At 38.3% G+C, this 18874-nt stretch overlaps 1 protein-coding gene across 10 annotated transcripts in view; it reads right to left on the bottom strand.

The window, feature by feature from the left end:
- The window catches only part of SHANK2 (SH3 and multiple ankyrin repeat domains 2), a 325323-nt gene that overhangs the window by 98798 nt on the left and 207651 nt on the right, over nucleotides 1–18874 (bottom strand). The window lies entirely within an intron of this gene.

The raw sequence follows: 18874 nt of genomic DNA, 5'->3' as shown, positions 1-18874 counted from the left end.
TGCCTGAGAATTCCAGGACACCTAGATCTTGTGCAGACGTCTAAGGGTAGAGATGTATTTATAGATTGCCTTTGGATATTTATTTTTATTTATACAGTGCCCGTGGTACTTCAGAATTAAAGTAAGTGAGACATCAAAACCTATTGGGGTATGAGGGAATAATTATGCATCAGAATATAAGGAAACCAATTTAGCAGCAAGCATCCTTCAGAAAAAAACCCTGACGTTTCCAGACAATCAAGCTTTTTCCATGTTTGTACAACACAAATTAGACAAACAATTCTTCGGAAAAATCTTTGAGATGCCATGGCACATAATGCAGCTCAAGCTAGCAAAAACTGTTCAAAATAGAAGTCACTTTCTAAAATATGTGCTAACCTCTAGGTGCTACTTATTTGTTTTGCTGGTGTTCATTTATAAGATAATGACTGTGACAAATATTTTTTTCTTACACCATTAGTCCTAAATAAAAGAGAATTGTAAAAATACCTTTTGGTTGAATACATGCTAGTCATAGCAAAGGCTTCGCTCTACCTATCTACAAGCACAGCAATTCTTCTGGTGGCACCTTTAAGACTCAGAAGACTGAAAAGGATAATTGTTGGGTTTGGAAGTAACAAAACATTTTCCTTGACTCCTGTGTGTGATAGAGGGAGAAATATTCTCTGAATAAAAAGCCGCTCTCAGTCTGGGATCTACATCCGAAGTATTTTAAACCTCACCGATCAGCAATTTTCAAATCCATCCAAAGTTCAAATGATAAGTAGAACATTAAACATATTTGAATAAAATACAGTAGTAGGGTATAATACATCTGGCCTACACATTTATTAAAGTGAATTCCACTAGTTTACAAACTGGCTATTACATGAAACTGTGTTGAATACCTAAAATTGATAACTGAAAGGAGAGCTGTAAAATCTCTGATGAAAAGGTAATATAAAAATCTATATAGCTGATCTCCAAATCCTGCAAAATTGTTTGGGTTTAACATCATACCAAGGATTTAACAAAACCTACTAAGAGGTTAGATTATTTTTTTGCTGTTTTGTACATAAATGTGCAGCCAGCTTCTCCCCACCCTAAACTCAGTTTTTGATACTAAAAATACATCAGTGGATATAATAAAATGACAATTATAATTTTGGTGCTATTACACAAAGGTTAGCAAGCCTACTGCTAGCTAAAATGGAAGACATTAATATAGCCAAAGATGCAACACTTTGCATTCTATATTACTAACAAATCTTTGTCTAGAATGATGCATAAATATTTCATACAAAGCAAATATGCTTTGTAAAAAGTAGCATGATCTGAAACGTACTCCAACAAGTCAGATCACATCTGAAGTGTATTCAAAATACCCTTGACTATGTCACATAAGCAGAAAAGAACCAGCATATATGCTGAGCTCAATTCAGTATAAATCATGGTTTTTGCCATCCACTGGGACTGGCAATTTAGCTTTTATAGTGAAATCCCTGTTTTCCTTTCACCTTAAATCTTGAAGTAAGTAATCTCTACTGCCACTTTTCCTTCTGAAAATATGCCCAGAAGTACCAGATGACCAATAAATCACCAGAGAATTTTACATGTTCTTAGAGATCAGTAATTCAGATATAAGCCATTTCCTTATTTTAAACAGGTCTGTGAACGTTGTCTAGACATGAGCAGAGTTTGAGGTAATTCTTTTATTCATTTATTTATAACCTCGACGGTATGATAATACAGACTGCTTCATATGACATCTTCAGATTTCCCATTTGGTTCTTACACTTTTAAGCTTTTCCTTCCCTCCTCCTTTCCACACAAAAGCATTACAAGTTCAGAGAAGGCTTTCCTGCCTGTATGCTCTAGTTCACGCTCTCCTACTTCTTTCGCAGAGGTAGAAACATGAGCTTCTGTTAAAACCTACGGGAACAGCAGCATGAAGCAGACTTGAATCTACAACTTCTTTACTGTTGAGCTGTACTTTCCCTAAAACTTCTTTCATTATTCTCTAATTTTCAGTTTAATTTTGCGCGTATTATATTATAGGGTTTATAGCACCGGTGCTGTGTCAGCAGAGTCCTCTTAGCAGATAGATAATAAATGCTGACAAGAGGAGCTTTTCTGCTGGCATCAGAGCACCATCTCTTTGAGCAAACAACATAAACTAGCGAAGCAAACAAAAGCTCTTTCACGTCAGCAAAGCTGCAGCAACGCCGCCAATTTTACCGCTGTGTCAATGTCAACCAAGGGGCAGGATTTTTCACATCAAGGTGACGTGACCACATCACGAGAATGCTGTAGTACAGATGAGAAAATTACGGAATTTATTTTGTGACAAACACCTTTCACACCATAACGGGGACATCTTCCCCACTAGCATCAGAAGTTTTCCATTCAAATTTCATGCTCATCCAAGTATTAGTGCTAGCATTTCTATGCTTACTAACAAACAAGGCTTTCACCTCAATCGAATGAAACAGCAAAGACTTTACAAATGTCTTGGATGCATGGAAGCAGAATCTGGGGTTCTAACATGACCACATGACCAACCCAAACCTCAACCACTGGTGAATACTATTTTTTGCAAAACCAAGTTCTTAACTTTTTTTTTTTTAACTACTACAGTAGTCACTGTACTAAAGCAAAACCCACAATCCAGTACAGCCTTTTCCACTGCCATCCAGAAATGGCAGAACCATTAATAGAGGGGCATTCCACCCATTTTTCCTACCTCTCCATTACCCATAAAATGGCAGATCTAGCACAATACAATTGCAAGAAATGTAAAATAATATTAAATTCCTCATGAAAAGCTCAAGAAAAAAGGTTAAAATGTAGACCGATACTAAATGTCATCCACAGGATTTAAGTAAATATCTGTAAAGTGTTTTCCTATAAAAATTATTCTGGAAATACCTGTTTAATTTTTTTTTTCATGTTTTTATCAGGGTACTAATGCATTTGGAATCATGGATTCAGTTCCAGAGGAAAACCTTTCTGTTCCTATGAAATGATTTAAGTCAGCCTGCTTGGTAAAAGGAGAAACAGAACTCTGAACTTCAAAATCAAGGATATAATAGTACAGAGAAGTCGCGTGAAATTAGGCAGCTGAGGAGAACTACTGACACACTAACGGTCAGGTTCCAAGAAATGCACATTAGAAGTAAGCATTTTATTGTCAGCTTTAGCTTTTGGAAAATTGAAGTACTTGACCCATGAGGGAACATTTGATTCTTTTTCCTAGTTTAGGAACCTGCTTTAGAAATGGTTTGTACCTCTGTTGGCTCCATGTCTACCTGTTTTCTACCGATAAAGTCACTACAAAACCCACCTTCAGCCCAATAGCTATCCTCCAAAGAAAGAGAAAACTTTTCTTTCACACAGTGGTAAAAGAAACTTGTCACAGATGCCTCAATTTCCTCCATCCTTCCCTTTTTGCAGAATCAAGTATCTCACTCCAGGACACAGACTCATGTTGTTTTCTCTGCATACTTGGCAAAACGTTAGAAAAGACAAGACCACTGGACACAGACCACGCCTGCCTCAGGGAACATTTAAACCAAACAAAAAAATCCAACAGTAAAATTCATACCTGTCTCTGAAAGTAAAGGCTGCCAAATTCAGATTATAATACAGAATTTTCTCTTTCCTTTCACTAAAGGAAAATATGAGACTCAAAAGCTGTAATGAAACAAACCTCCACAACTTTAATATAGCAATTAAAGGAACAATGCCCTAAACACCAACTAGAGACCAATATCCTGACATTCCCTGTTGCTGCTATGTAAGGTGATGCATGAAATCTGAAGATGCCAATCAGGTAGCACCTTTATACCAAAAATTATACTGAGTTACGGTTTGTAGGCATTAAATTATATTTATAATACCTATAGACTCAGAGATATACATACCATTAATATCTTGCAGTCTTTCCTGATCAATACTGCTCTTGCTATTTAAGCAATTGTTTCCCTAAAAAGTAAAGGCTGGTCTTCCCACCTAGCGAAAGAGACGTTTCTAAGCTAAGAGTAGAATAAAACTTCCCCAAACCAAAATATTTTTATATCCTCTACAGTACATCCTAGACCTGCTAGGATATATTACAAGAAATAAAAATCTAGATAGTCTGCTGAGATACCTTTAAGTCAGAAAATAAAACAGGTATCAAGACGATCACCTAGCAGTGCATGTGAGGTAAGAGTGAATGCTGCCTGAGTTATTTTTTCATGTTCAAGATAGAGGCTTTTGTATTTACTAGTCTAAATTATGACCTATCCACATTCCATTTGGAAAACAAGTTTTTTATAAGGAATGACAAAATAAGCTTTCTAATACCTCCAAAAGACTTCTTGCATAAACAGAATGTAAAACAGTCCCTGCAAATAACACATTGCAAATAAAATTACAGTGCAATCTCTTTTTCTGAATTCTGTTATTCAATTACATGTGACTATGGAAAGGTTTAGCTTTTCAGAAAAGTGTTTTTGCTCCAGTAGCTCTTAGTAGGAAGCACAATACTTATAAAATTAGCGTTAAAATGCAGTGGGCCATTTCAGCTTTCTACCACCAATAAAGAAGTCCTTCCTATTGCTCTACTGCAGGCCTGCACTAGCTAGGACTGGGAATGTGGCCACACCAAGAGGAGGACAACTTCAGAGAATCTACCTGGAGGTTTAAGAAGTGGATGAGAAAAAATAAAGATCAGCGACCAATCCATTCTTCGAACACAAGAGAGCAGGACTGTTAGGAAATGAGTCCCATCATCCATCCTATGTAATTCTAGCAAGCTTCAGGTCAGATATAGCAGTAATAAAGCCTACTAGCTTTAAAGACAACTCTCCCGTTCAGCAAGTTTGATAAAGATATGTGGCAAATTGAAGTTGTCCCCTATACATGTCCACATCCATTATCTCTACTGCATACCAGACTTAAAATGAAAACTACACTTTTGAAACAGGATTGCAAAGGTTTCATTGCTCAGCTAGAGAAGCCATTTTTTCAAGGTACCCAGTTCGTAACATAGATAGGACATGACCGTAATACACAAATATACTATCATATTTATGATTATATAATGATTTTTACTGACTTGACAGAAACCACTTGGTTTTTTTTTATTTACTGTTAACTTCAGCTTTACGTTAGGTATTTGAATACTAAGTTACTATTAATTTCTTCACTTATGTTCAGTTATTTAACAAAGGTTCACTGCTGCTGCATGGACATTTATTTAGAGAGTATTTAGAAAATACCAGAAGTAGGAGTAAAGGAAGAAAAATCTCGTTGCTATAGCTAAAATATGTGCAGTCTATAACCACCTCCACTAGGTATCTTCCTACTCCTCCAAACTGGGAATATTCTAAGTGTCTTCCCACTTTGTTGAGCTGCACATTCGAATCTCCAGCAAAATTTAATAGGCAGATTCAGTTCATAGGGTCAATTCTTTTCATCCCTAGCTAGTTACTATCAATGATTTTAGTCAATATCTGTATCTCCTCACATTTAATACATTTAAAATTTTACTATAACTTGCTGTTAAGACCTGCTTAAGAATCAACTCAACTAAACTTGCTAAACATATGCAACTCTTCAATGGACATATGGTTAGTTTAGAAATGCAACTGAGGCCATACTTTTAAACACCATGATCTCTATAAAGCACTGAAAAAATAAAGCATTCAATAACATTTCTGTTTAGAATAGTCCCAGTCACAGGTAAAACTAGAGAGCAGAAAAACATAATCACCTTTTTAACTGTAAAATAGTAACATGAGCACAAATTATCATCAATATCAGAATGCTTAAAAGCCATTTGCATCCCGTAAATGGTAATGGAAATAAACTGAGAAGACAGTTAAATAGACTCAGATTTTTAGTCCTCAAACATTATTAGATTCTACCAGCTGTCTCAAAAAACATGTACATTCTCTCTTGATAACTTGACATCCTGAAGATAGGGATGCTGTCATACCATAATCAAAAAGCAAAAACGCCTTCCTACAATTCTAGAAGAATATAAACCCTGCAACTTCCATTGTCTCTAAAATTTGTTGCTTTGTCTGATATATATGTATGCATATATGTACATATAAGTGTGTCTATATTTCTCTATAAATATAGGTATATACCCAAATCAATCAATCAATCAGTCAATCTATCTATCTATCTGTAAACCCATCCACATTTTATAAAACATCTCTGGGCAGGAAAGCACAGAAGAAATGCATTTAAAAGCTTGGTATACTACAATGACGGGGAAAAAATTCAATGTTCTTCCCACCAGGTAGTGAATTAAATGCAAGAATTACAATACCATTCCAATGTTAAAAATAGAATTCAGAAGACTTTCCCTTCTCCTGCCAAACAAGCCAGTGAAAACAAATGAGCTACCCCCAAATCACAGCATGTGACATACAAGATTTAACATTATATGATTATTTTTTGGTGCAGAGAAACCTAAAAAACATACCATTTTTTTTTCTGAAAATAGAAACTCTTTTGTCACCCGGGTTTTAAGTGTGACAAATTTTGAAGGGCTGTTATTCCTTAAATAAAGACAATCTGAAATAATGTCAAAATCAGGGGCTAACAACTACGAAAATCACAAGTTAAAACTGCTTTTACGTTTGTAATCTTCTAAGGGTGACACCTTTCATTTCTAGTTCTTTCAGTTTCTCAGTAGGTTAGCATAAGGTCAATGTCAATACCCAGTAAAAGAACTTGATTCACACTAAATGTGGGAAGTTATTCTTTATGTTATGTATTGGATGTGGATGGAGAAACTCACATTAAATCCCGAAGTTAAATAATGTGGTTTTAGGCCAGTATAAGTCATTTGATAGAAGTCAAGATCTTTAAGAATAAATCTCATTCAAGGCATAGATGGCAGCCCATAGTAACATTTATAGAAACAAGTTACAAATGAGATTTCCTTAACCACCTACTTAATTATGTTCTTAATATTTGTATGCAGCAAATGGTAGCCTTTGTATTCCTTTAACAACTTTATTTTTATATGCTTATGCACTGTAAATTCATAATCATAAAGATGCTGCAGTCAGGGTTGATAAATTAGGAGAACAAGAAGCATAGTCAAGGTTGATAAATTAGGAGAACAAGAAGCATAGGAAAGAATAAAGTGTTAGTTTGGTACATTCTTGTATGGAATAGCAATTGCGGCCACATAAAATGCTGAAATCCTCTGTTTAGGTTTGAGTCAATGTCATCCTGATGGATTCGGTATTCTGGAAAGCCATTGCCATCCCTCTGAAATTGACCTAAAAAGCTTAATTTAACAATAACAGGTCTAACCAGCTGTCATGTTACATAAATTAGTAGAATAAGCAAAAACATCTGCAAAAATAAGATTCTAGTAGTAATAATAAGACTAATAAGTATTCCAGTTTGGGGTTAGAAAAATGAAAGTGTTTGAAAACCTGAAGGTAAGTCAATGTTTATCTGTAGACTGTGGTCTACCTATTTGAGCTAAAAATGAGGTAGCAAGATATATAGGAATCACCATAAGGAGCCAGACCACCAGTCCATCTCACCGAGCCTTCTCTTTCCAATAGTATCCAGTAACTCACTCACACAGTATCTTATGTGAGAGAATCCAAGAATCAGCACACGTACGCAGGCCTTCCCCTTGTGCACTCTCCCAGCGCTCTGAGTCTGGAGTGGCTTAGTGATCCAGAAGTTGCATTTAAACCAGGTCTTAAGACTCTTAAGACTCACCAATGGACCTGTCCCCTTTCACTTCTTCCAAGTTTGTTTGTAATTCTGGCCTCCATAGTGATCTGAGGCCTTGTCTGATGTGGATAAGAGGATTTTAAAAACACCACCAACACCAGAACTGTAGCCTGCAGAGTATTAGCCTTGACAACCATATTGTTTCCAGGTTCCAGAGCCAGTATATCTTCTCAGTGCTGTCCTGCCACCTGCTCACTTAAACCTGTGCTACTTCTAACAAGGTCCCAACCTGTGCTACCTGTACAATGATGACCCCAGTGACTTTTATTTTTTGCATCCTTGGACAAAGAATGTCCAGAAAAAAGAAACAAAGTCTCTTGATTCCAAATCTTTGACTTAAGCCGTTTGAGAACATACATGATGAAAGTTCAACAAGGATCAAACCCTTTGCAATATTAAAACCAGAAAGAGAATTCAGGACTAGTTTGAGAACCTGAACTGAACCTGAAGATTTTACTTTCCTTAGTTGCTATGAGTAAGAAAGATCAACATCAGACGGATGCATGAGACTTCTTGGAAGTGCAAATGTCAGCATGAGCTGACATTTCAGCTACTTACTCTTTTAAGTGGTCTCAAGCCACATACAGTCAGAGAGACTAAAAATTCTTTTGCCAAGCAAGAGCAAAAAGAGCAGCAAAAAGGCAACTGAGCAATTGTATGCTATTTCTCCCTTTTTTTCCTCTTTTGGAGGACAATGATACAGTGTGGCGTCTTTCCAAAGGCACACATGATTAAAAACATTACACCTTTAGCAGTTTTGCTGCATGTTGCAATATAAGCACAAAATTAACTTTGGGAAGCCATCTTGGTCCTGTGCAAAGGTATTATCTTCTGAGAAGAGAAAAAAAAGAAAAGTAGAGAAGACCAACATCTTTTTTCTAAGTTCCATAAAAATGGAAAGGTCTGAAAACTATTATGGATTGTAATGCATTATTCAACTGCTATGATTTTAAAAATATTAATTAAAAAAGGACAAAATAATGAGTTTAGCGAGAATTCTTCCAATTAGTCAGCAGCACTCTGCATTTGTATTCTAGGGAAACAGAGGGGTTTGTGGTTTGGGGTTTTTTTAAATATGAAAAAACATAGCCCTAGGGTTAAAATTTTTATAACATTCCTGGGCCGGGTGTGAACTACCTACACTTCAGGATTACAGGAAACCTTGTGCCTACTGAAGCCATCAACACTGTCTTGAAGTCTCATGACATCTTCCCATTAGTGCCATGGACTTGCCGACGCACTGTCCTTCAGCTAAAGAGGTTAGCCAGTATGTAGGGCCTTCGAAGGATATTAATGTTAAGGTATCAGTGATTCGTCAGCTATGCTATTTGGAATAATTATTTGCTATGATCTTGCTTATTTACAAAAATAATGAGTGAAGTTGTATTTCCTGGGAACACAGTAGAAACAAACAGCAGGTAGTTTCCTTACTCAGAAATCCCCAACTGTGCCACAATTCCGCAAAATTATATTTTAATCTACATAACCAGAGAAAAACCTAAACAGGACCCAACAATAGCTGTCTCAAGATATTCTGGCCCCACTGACCTCCTGCCACTCCATCTTGCCCCCTTTGTTTCCTGCTGTAGTGTGCCAGCCCTATGTTGTTTTGACTTCAGAGCTGAGATATGAGCCTTCTGGGGAAAAAAAAAATAATACTCATCTATGAATGATGAGTATTATTTCACCAAGCAGACGTATTTTCTTCCACTCATGGGGGTTTAGGCTTGAGCGCTGTGGATGTGTGAGCATTATCTCTTGGCACAGAAACAAACCAGAGAGTATTCTTCAAGAAAAGCAAGAATTTCACTTTAATCCAATTTAGAATATGACTTGAGTCACATTCTGAAGAGGGCCCCTTTTGCTCCCTGCCTCCGTCTCAGTAAACCTTAACAAAAAATGCATTAAAACAGAGCAGGCATGGGATCACAGGCATCCTTACAACCAAATAAAAAACCTACTGGGTTAGATGGTGGTCTGTTTTGGAAAGAAAATATAATGGCGTGGTTCTGCACTCTAGGTTCTCATAGAAAATCAAATTCCTGGGGCAACCCAAGCAGAATACTGGCTTGTTGACCCAAAGGAGGGTCAGGAATGGGTTATGTCCCTGACTTCTCAGACCGCAAGGTTTGATGATCATATACATTCCCAGAAGTATATGACTGTTTGGAGGTGGAATATGATACCTGGGAAACTCCAAGTACCCACAGATTAGACGGCAGTTGAATGGGGTTGGAGGCAGGTAATAGTGAACAGGAGCAGCTAATGCGAGCATCAGGTATGCTATATGCACCCAAGTTACTTATAGCCATAGCCCTTGACACCAAAGGCTGCGGTTCAAAGGTCCCTACCATCGGTGTGCGCATTGGCCATCACACAGCAGGGCCATGATCGTGATCACTGAGGACACATGACTGCACTCATGCCCACTCACCCAGCACACACGATTTGAGGTTTTGTGAGCTTTACGCCTCCCTCTGAACTTTGTACCCGGTGATCCAGCACACACACTGCCAGTACCAGTTAGGTCAGCGAAAAATCTTCTAAAAAATTTGAGCCACTGAATCAACTTTGTGCTGGATCAATGCTTGGTGTCACCTGGATGTAGCAGTTTCAATTTGGCACTGGGAACTCTGAAAGTAGGTTATTTGCCCACCTTACTGGCAGTAAGAAAGAAAAAAACCAGTTAATTCAAAACCTGAAATCCATTGGTAGAAGAGTTTGGATGTGCCTTTTAAAAGGGCACATCTGCTCTATGAAAAAGCTTAATACAGGACTTACAGGCTAAATCAAACAGAGGTAAGCTGTACAAAATATTTTTTCACTATTTCAAAAAATCAGTTAGTATAAAAAGGAGGCTGGAACTCGCATTGTGTCTTTAAACAGGGAAGTTTAACCCAGCACAATCAGAAACTGAAAATTACAGGTGTGTAAATCTCAGCAATATATTTATTTGGGAAAAAACCCAAACCATGTAGAATTTGAAATAATTACAGTCCATGGCAGCTGTATATATTGATCACAGATTAAAAATAATATCTTACACTATTCCCAACAATTACCTTTTATGTAAGAGGCAGAAGTTCATTGTTTGAGACTTCTAGCTGCTTCACCTGATCTTCCCAAAGTCTCTCTCTCTTTACAGTTTTTTTTTTCTTATGCATTTTCAAATCTAACAAAAATTATTTGATACCTATGAGGAAAAAATTCAGTCGAATCAGACTTTTGTTTAACTCAGCTATTTTTCTTCATCTCACTAATAACTATACATAATGTGATAAACACATTAGTCCTTTTGACTAAAATAGTCAGTAATATGATACAACTGAAATGATTATTAGCATTACTGATCAGGAGAACGAAATTAAACCTCTGGATATTTAAAAATACAGTCACTTGATCAGATTAGCAGAACCAGAAGAAAGTCAAAGCTCATCCAAATAATATTTATCTGAGTTTACTTCATACTACTATGATGGATGTTGACTGAATAACCAAGAGAAGCAGAGGCAAAGGAGTATGGACAAGGCTTAGGAACAGGGCCTGTATCAATCAGCTCCTGGACTGCATTCAGTTTGAGGGAATAAAAAAAAAAAAAATTAAAAAAAGCTTATCAGCATGCAAAAAGCATATCAGTCATAGCTAATAAAAACACAAACTGTACATAGCTTTTGGTACACAATAATACCTAACAACTACTTTGCACTATGAGACATTCAAATTATGGAATAAGAGTCTTACAAAATATGGCATCTTCAGTCTCAGAATCACAGAATCACAGAATCGTATAGGTTGGAAAAGACCTTCAAGATCATCAAGTCCAACTGTAAACCTAACACTACCAAGCCCACCACTACACCATGTCCCTAAGCACCTCATCCAAACGGCTTTTAAATACCTCCAGGGATGGCGACTCAACCACTTCCCTGGGCAGCCTGGACAACCCTTTCAGTGAAGTAAAATTTCCTAATATCCACTCTAAAGCTCCCCTGGTGCAACTTGAGGCCATTTCCTCTCGTCCTATCTCTTAACAGTCAATATGACCAAGCACTGTGTTTATGAGGGCCTTCTAGAAGAGATACATGGCACGGTCTTGGGCACCCTCACTAAGTCAGCTGACAGTATTTTGGGGTGGCGGCAGTGGGGAGGTGGAAGGGAGAAGACAAACAGCATTGTTCCTGTCATGTTTATACACTGCCAAGCTGAAACACAAAGTGAAAGCTGCAACAGTCACAGAGATCTTACAAGTGTGGGACAGAAATTTTCTTAAAACTAAGACACTAGATACTAAGGAACACACTGCAGATATAAAACTATGAATAAATCCCAGTTATTCATTAAGTACAAACTTATTTTAGAGCTTATAAGGGACTTATGTATAAGTCTTATGTGTACAAGAGCTTGTAAAGGACTTCAGATTGATTTCTTTAGCTGTGTTTGGCTATCAACATTTTTCATATGCCTTAGAGTAGTTTGTCTTTCACTGCAGGCTACAATTACGTTTTGGTCAAAGATACCACACTCTACACCATAACCCTCTTCTAAATTCTTTGATGCTTATGGGCCTCCTGTGGCCTTATTTTTAGGAGTTTCCACTTCAACTGCTGTTCACTTTGCTGTTCACTGAGAGATAAAAATATCTAGATGTATTTTGATAAAGTAAAACTTTCAAAATACATAAACAATGTTAAACTTTTGTGAACTTGTGCCTCCTCAGAGGAGCATATATAAAACTGTAGCTTCTATTAAGTAACTTCTATTTTATCTCACAAGAAGCGAAGTTGTACACAAGGTAAAACACAGGCTAAATACAGAAAGTCATTACTACAATGCATGCCATTAGTACTACCTATTTGTAGTATTGTATGGTTCGTTTAAAAAATGGTTCATCACATATAGTATTGTAGTATTTATATCGTTCATCTAAAAAAAGGCTTATTCAACTACCAAGTCCTGCTGATGACCACATGTACAAATAGAAATATGTATCTTTCTATGCCAAAGCCTATTATTGTCACAGGTCAAAAGCAACCAACAAACAAGCCTCAGAGCTCCATAATAACAATATTGGCAACTTTACCAAGCTACATATGCAGTGAATGGCATCGCCTTTTTTCCTTCCCCAATTTCTTTTACATGAAAAAAACATACAAGAAAAGCCTCATAATAAGTTCAAGATGTATCTAATTTTAATCTTTTTTTTTTTGCTGAAAAGATGTAAGCAGACTAAGTGTGCACGTGCAAGTAAACTTCAAAATGAGCTACTTACATCATTAGATTTTGTACAGTGAGGAGCTTAAGTGAATTAATAGGACAACTTTGTTTTTTGAATTTCTAATATTGAAACAGAAGCTGTATCTTAAAAGCTTAGTGTAGAAAACTGGGAAAAAGATGGTAATCAGAGTAGCCAAACCACATACCACAACACAAACATTTCCAGATTATTTCTAGTCACTAATATCTATGAGAAGCAAGACCAAGACAAACACTATGCACACAGTACCACCAATGAATTGTACTAAAACTAGAAAACAAATGCTCTCTCTGACAAAAAAACCACTTGACAAACAGAACAAATAAAAGCTTAAGTCCAAATGGAACAACAGGTAAATGCAAGCCTGTATTTCTAGGCTTGGAAACATTTGCAAACGTTCACATGTTTTGAGGACTGTTCAGTAGGTTGTCCTGACTGACTGAAATACGTAATGCAGTAACAAAACCAGGTATTGCAGTTTTATTGTGGTCCATGCTGATCCCATGCACAGAGCAGAAAACTGCGGGATGATTTTTCTGATCTCTTTCTATAATAATTACACTTTTATCCATTCAGTGTGGACTTGAAACTAAGGATGGAATGCCACAGTGCTTTATGATTTATACCAATTAACCCATCTTTTCCCCACAAGCAAACAAGTAGAGATGCCTCCTGGAAAGTATTTTCCTCACTGGGGGCAGAGCCCATTCAGCCTGGGACTAGGCTATAAAGTCAGGCTACTTTTCCTCAAAGCTTTTCTATGCAATATACTCCTAAGGAGTGGCAGGAAATATAACATTGAAAGAGTTACCACTGGGCGGGCTTTTATCAATGGAGGAAAAGAAATACGCTATTGAGCTTTAAAAATCTGGATAAAATGTGATTTTAGCAGTTATTTATACGTCTGATAAAGTATCCTTGTCATCCACAGAAGAGGTGTCTTGCAGTTATCATTAATGAGTTAGGATATTGCTTATATAGTAAGTTTTCTCATTTTTATACATACCTTTTTTTATCCAGACAAAGCAGTATTTCTCAAAAACATTACTTTAAATGCCTCCAATGAGAAATAATACCTTCATAGATAACATGACCTCAGCAATACCAGTTCTCTCTGCATTTCACATTTTTAACTAATCACAAAACTGGTACTCTTCCAATAAAAGATGTCTATCTATTATGGTCTCTATAAAACAACCAGGAAAATTTAGATTATAGCAAGAAGCTGGACTTGGCATTAAACTAGATCTGTTGTGAAAAAAAATACATGGAAATAATTATAGGTGTCTGATGTTATCAGATAAGACTACTTTTTAAGACAGTAGTTTTGGGGGGGTTTTTTGAAGGGTAAAATCTAATTTCATAAATGATAAAAGAAGGAGACATTCAAGACATTTGAGAATGGGATAGGAAAAAAACCCAAAGAAAGCAAAAATCCTCTCTCTGAAGAGAAGAGACATTTATGTTAATAGAAAATCAGTAAACGGAACAGTAAAGTAATTGGAATTTGACTACATCAAATACCACTAAAATAAGACGTCTGTATGAAAAAATTAATGAATTTTCTATGAGTTTTCTATGAAATTGGTAGTGAATGCTGAGAACCTATACTTGCATATTAATTGAGGGAATATAACAAATACTTTCAAGATAGGAGATAGTTAAAACTACGCAAAACACATACAGGAAGAATGCAGGACAAACCCAGGATCACTAGAAAGGTTTAAGAGTTGGATTGCAGCTGGGGTTTTTTTTGCTATTCCCTATGGACCTCCCAGAAAGGAGAACACAACCCCTTGCAGTCAGCTTCAGTGCTTCTGTCATCCCCTGCACAGGCCCACAAGTGATAGAGAGGTGGTGTTTCCACTCGCTCCCCTTCAGTTTCAGAGGTCCAGTCCAAAATAGAATCATAGAACCACAGAATAATAGAATAGTTTGGGTTGGAAGGGACCTTTAGAGGTCATCTCGTCCAACCCCCCTGCCATGAGCAGGGACATCTTCAATGAGACCAGGTTGCTCAGAGCCCGTCCAACCTGACCTGGAATGTTTCCAGGGATGGGGCATCTACCACCTCTCCGGGCAACCTGTGCCAGTGTTTCATCACCCTCATTGTAAAAAATTTCCTCCTTCTATCTAGTCTAAATCTACCCTCTTTTAGTTTAAAACCATTACCCCTTGTCCTATTGCTACAGGCCCTACTAAAAAGTCTGTCCCCGTCTTTCTTATAAGCCCCCTTTAAGTATTGAAAGGCCACAACAAGGTCTCCCCAGAGCCTTCTCTTCTCCAGGCTGAACAACCCCAACTTCTCAGCCTTTCACTTCTAGGACATTCATTTATTTGTTGACAGATTTATTAAAAGTCCCAATGTGGGGGTGGAACGGGAGGCGGAGAAGAAGGAAAGGAGTGGGCTAGGGAGTTACAGATTGCCAGCATATTTTTCATTTCTCTCTGCAGGAAGCAGAAGGGTAGGAGAGGCGCACGCTTGAGCTGCCTTGCTTCTGCCTGCAGCACCAGCCCCGAGCCTGGCGTGCCCCACAAAGCTCTCCCGATCCCTTAGCAACCTCACGGAAAGGTTTGGGGCAGCTCAGGCCTCAGACTTTCTCAGGAGCCGGCAGCTTTCTCTCTCCTGCTGCTACCTTGATCTAATGAGAATGAGCTGCCTCTTTTCCCCTGAAAACACAGAAAAACCATTCTAGATGAAGAAAAGAAGAAAAACAGCAGCTTAATCTATATTCACAGAAAGAGAATATATATATCTCTCATATTCTCAGGATGGAGATCTAATCATGGAATGGGTGGGATGCAGCTCTAATCTCTTTGTCAAGCAGAAAGCAACATATATATAAGTATATATCTATATCTCTCTGTACATCAAGCCATCAATCCATCCTTCAAAGGTTAATATAGGGTAACAACATCCTGAAGTCCTATGGGCAGAAATATGTTATGCATATAATCAAGTTCACGTAAACGTTTCCGACTCAGATAAAACCTTTCCACGGACTGCAACCAAGGTGCAGCCTGCAAAAGATACCTGACTTGTAACTGGTTCTATTCAGTTACTTCATGGCTGTTGTAAAGGGGAAGAAAGAAATTTGATGGTACCATCTTGAGCACACGGATAGTTGTAACGTACTGAGTGCACACCAAATGCTGACTGTGCGCCATTTATGTTACCAATAAAAATGAACCATATGCAAATAATAATAAAAAAATGTTAACAGCGTTTAGCAATGAAACCTATAGATACAGCAAATCAGAAAGAGTCTGGGAGAAAGCCTAGTCCTAGCAGGTTCAGATGATCCCACAGGATCCTGTGTGCAGTCATTTGCTATCCCTGTGCCGAAGTTTCTGCTCCAGCTGAAGCAGAACAGCCTGAAATAATGTGCACCTTCACAGCTCATGTACTTGCCAACAGCCTGTCCTGTAGCACCCACACCTAATCCCAAACTCCTTACACTTCCGAGGACGGCAGTGTCAAGCCACTACCCCTAAGTTCATTCCTGTTTAAGAAGTGTAAATCCATTGTCTAAACTTCAAATTCAGATACAACTTAATTTTTACTGATTAATAAATCCTGGCTTCTATCAAAAACAGTGTGGCCAGCAGGAGTAGGGAAGTGATTGTCCCCCTGTACTCACCACTGGTGAGGCCGCACCTCGAATACTGTGTTCAGCTTTGGGCCCCTCACTACAAGAAGGACATTGAGGTGCTGGAGCGTGTCCAGAGAAGGGCAACGAAGCTGGTGAAGGATCTGGAACACAAGTCTGATGAGGAGCGGCTGAGGGAACTGGGGTTGTTCAGCCTGGAGAAAAGGAGGCTGAGAGGAGACCTCATCGCTCTCTACAACTGCCTGAAAGGAGGCTGTAGAGAGGTGGGGTCGGTCTCTTCTCCCAGGTAACAAGTGATAGGACGAGAGGAAATGGCCACAAGTTGTGCCAGGGGAGTTTTAGACTGGATATTAGGAAATTTTACTTCATGGAAAGGGTTATCAAGCATTGGACCAGGCTGCCCAGGGAAGTGGTTGAGTCACCATCCCTGGGGGTATTTAAAAGCCATTTGGATGAGGTGCTTAGGGACATGGTGTAGTGGTGGTTTTTGGCAGTGTTAGGTTTATGGTTGGACTCGATGATCTTAAAGGTCTTTTCCAACCTCTATGATTCTGTGATTCTGTGATTATGGTCTGAAAAGAGACTAATCACAGAAGCTGGTACTCATGAAGGACTGTCAGCACATTGATGTGTTTCTGCAGCATAATATGCCACATTCTCTTACCTAGAAGCTTTTACTTTCTTTGAAATAATTACAGCTGGAGAAGGCATTTAATTTGTGATATAAAAATGTTTCAGCGGGTTTTTGGGATTGAGCTGTTAAGATCAATAAAATAGTACCTCTGGATTGAAGAGCATTAATGAATGTCAAAACAATACAGAAGGTATCTATAAAATGAGTGTATAGCTGTCTGCTGTTAATGTATGGTCATTAACAGAACTCATTCACTGTGGACTGTTGAGAATTTCGGAAGACGAGAGAATAGGGAATAAATTGGGAAAAGCGAGGCAAACCTTATAGTATATTTCCCAGCATCACCCCCAAGCCTGCCAGTTTGGGCTAGGAGAAAAGAAACCGCCAGCGAACTAACAGACAAAAACCAGATCTAGCCTGACATTTTGTTAACCTATTGCAGAAGAGAAGCAGCTGAACCGTTGCCTCCTGTGGTTCAGTGCAGGTATACTGGTAGGGAGCACAAGGTCGACAGGTTTCTGATCCCAGTCCGTGGTTCAGGACTAGCCCATACAAGCAGGAATATGCTGCTGCGGCTTGAGCTGCGAGCGCTACGGCCGGGACAGTTTTGGCAAAATGCTTACCATCAGCGCCGATAACAAAATTGTACTACTGAAACGATCTTGTGTTTGCTCCCATTCTGGGAATAGTTCTTTCATTTCCTTTTCCCCCTTTCCAGCTCTTCATCCCGCTAAGTAAAGGATAAAGCTTTTAATCTTCTGAACTGCCACCAGTGTTTTGTCTCAAAACAGTTTTGCAAAATTATAAGCCCCCAAATCAACAATCACACGAATGATTATACAAATTATACCATAAGAAAGAAACATCATCTTTAGTTACTAGCTTTTGTAGCAAATTATTCCATAGATTACAATTCCCTTCCATAAAAGATCCAAAATGTTATGCTGGAAATAAACTCTGGTAGAAGCGGACTGCTGCATTCCTGCAGCTTATACAACGGTTGGAGTGGGTCCTAAATGAAACATAATGCAACAAATGACAAAATGAGGAGTTTTATCAGGAGGACAAGGACAACAAATGTACATTATTACCTTTTAAAAGAAGCTTCATACATACATTGCTAGTTTTGCACTTAGATAAAGCAGCTGGGGAGAAATTATATTAAACATATAGATTTTCTTTCTATGATGTATATTCATTGTAGTTAATTAGATTAAATCTACACAAATAGCTATTTTGAGCTGGGCCTGCAAAGGCATTGTTTTGGTTTTGAGAACTTGTTTAGATTCAGTTAGCTGCAAAAATAACGTTTTGACAAGCGCTACTGGTACAGACGAGAGCTGAATTGATTAATACGTTAGAGTTATTTCGGCAAAAAGACTGACGTGGGCAACCGATGACCCAATCCGATTTTCCGCCTGCAGGAATAGCTGCGTCTTGCTGAAAAGGGCCGTCTCGAACGCAGTCGGAGCCTGTCTTTTTCCAGCACGAGGCATGACCCGAAGGCGCGGTGGCAAAGGGCGCACCCCAGCAGAGCTGCCTCGCTTTCCCCCTGCCTCTGCGCGGGGTTTGCACACCCCGGTTGTCCCTCCCGGTCGGTGGCACAGTTGCTTGGAGACAGTTGCTGCGTTACAA

Source organism: Mycteria americana, chromosome 5 (assembly GCF_035582795.1).
Source record: "Mycteria americana isolate JAX WOST 10 ecotype Jacksonville Zoo and Gardens chromosome 5, USCA_MyAme_1.0, whole genome shotgun sequence".
NCBI classification, from domain to species: domain Eukaryota; kingdom Metazoa; phylum Chordata; class Aves; order Ciconiiformes; family Ciconiidae; genus Mycteria; species Mycteria americana.
The sequence above is the reverse complement of the archived record's forward strand: the minus strand, read 5'-3'. Positions and strand labels throughout refer to the sequence as shown.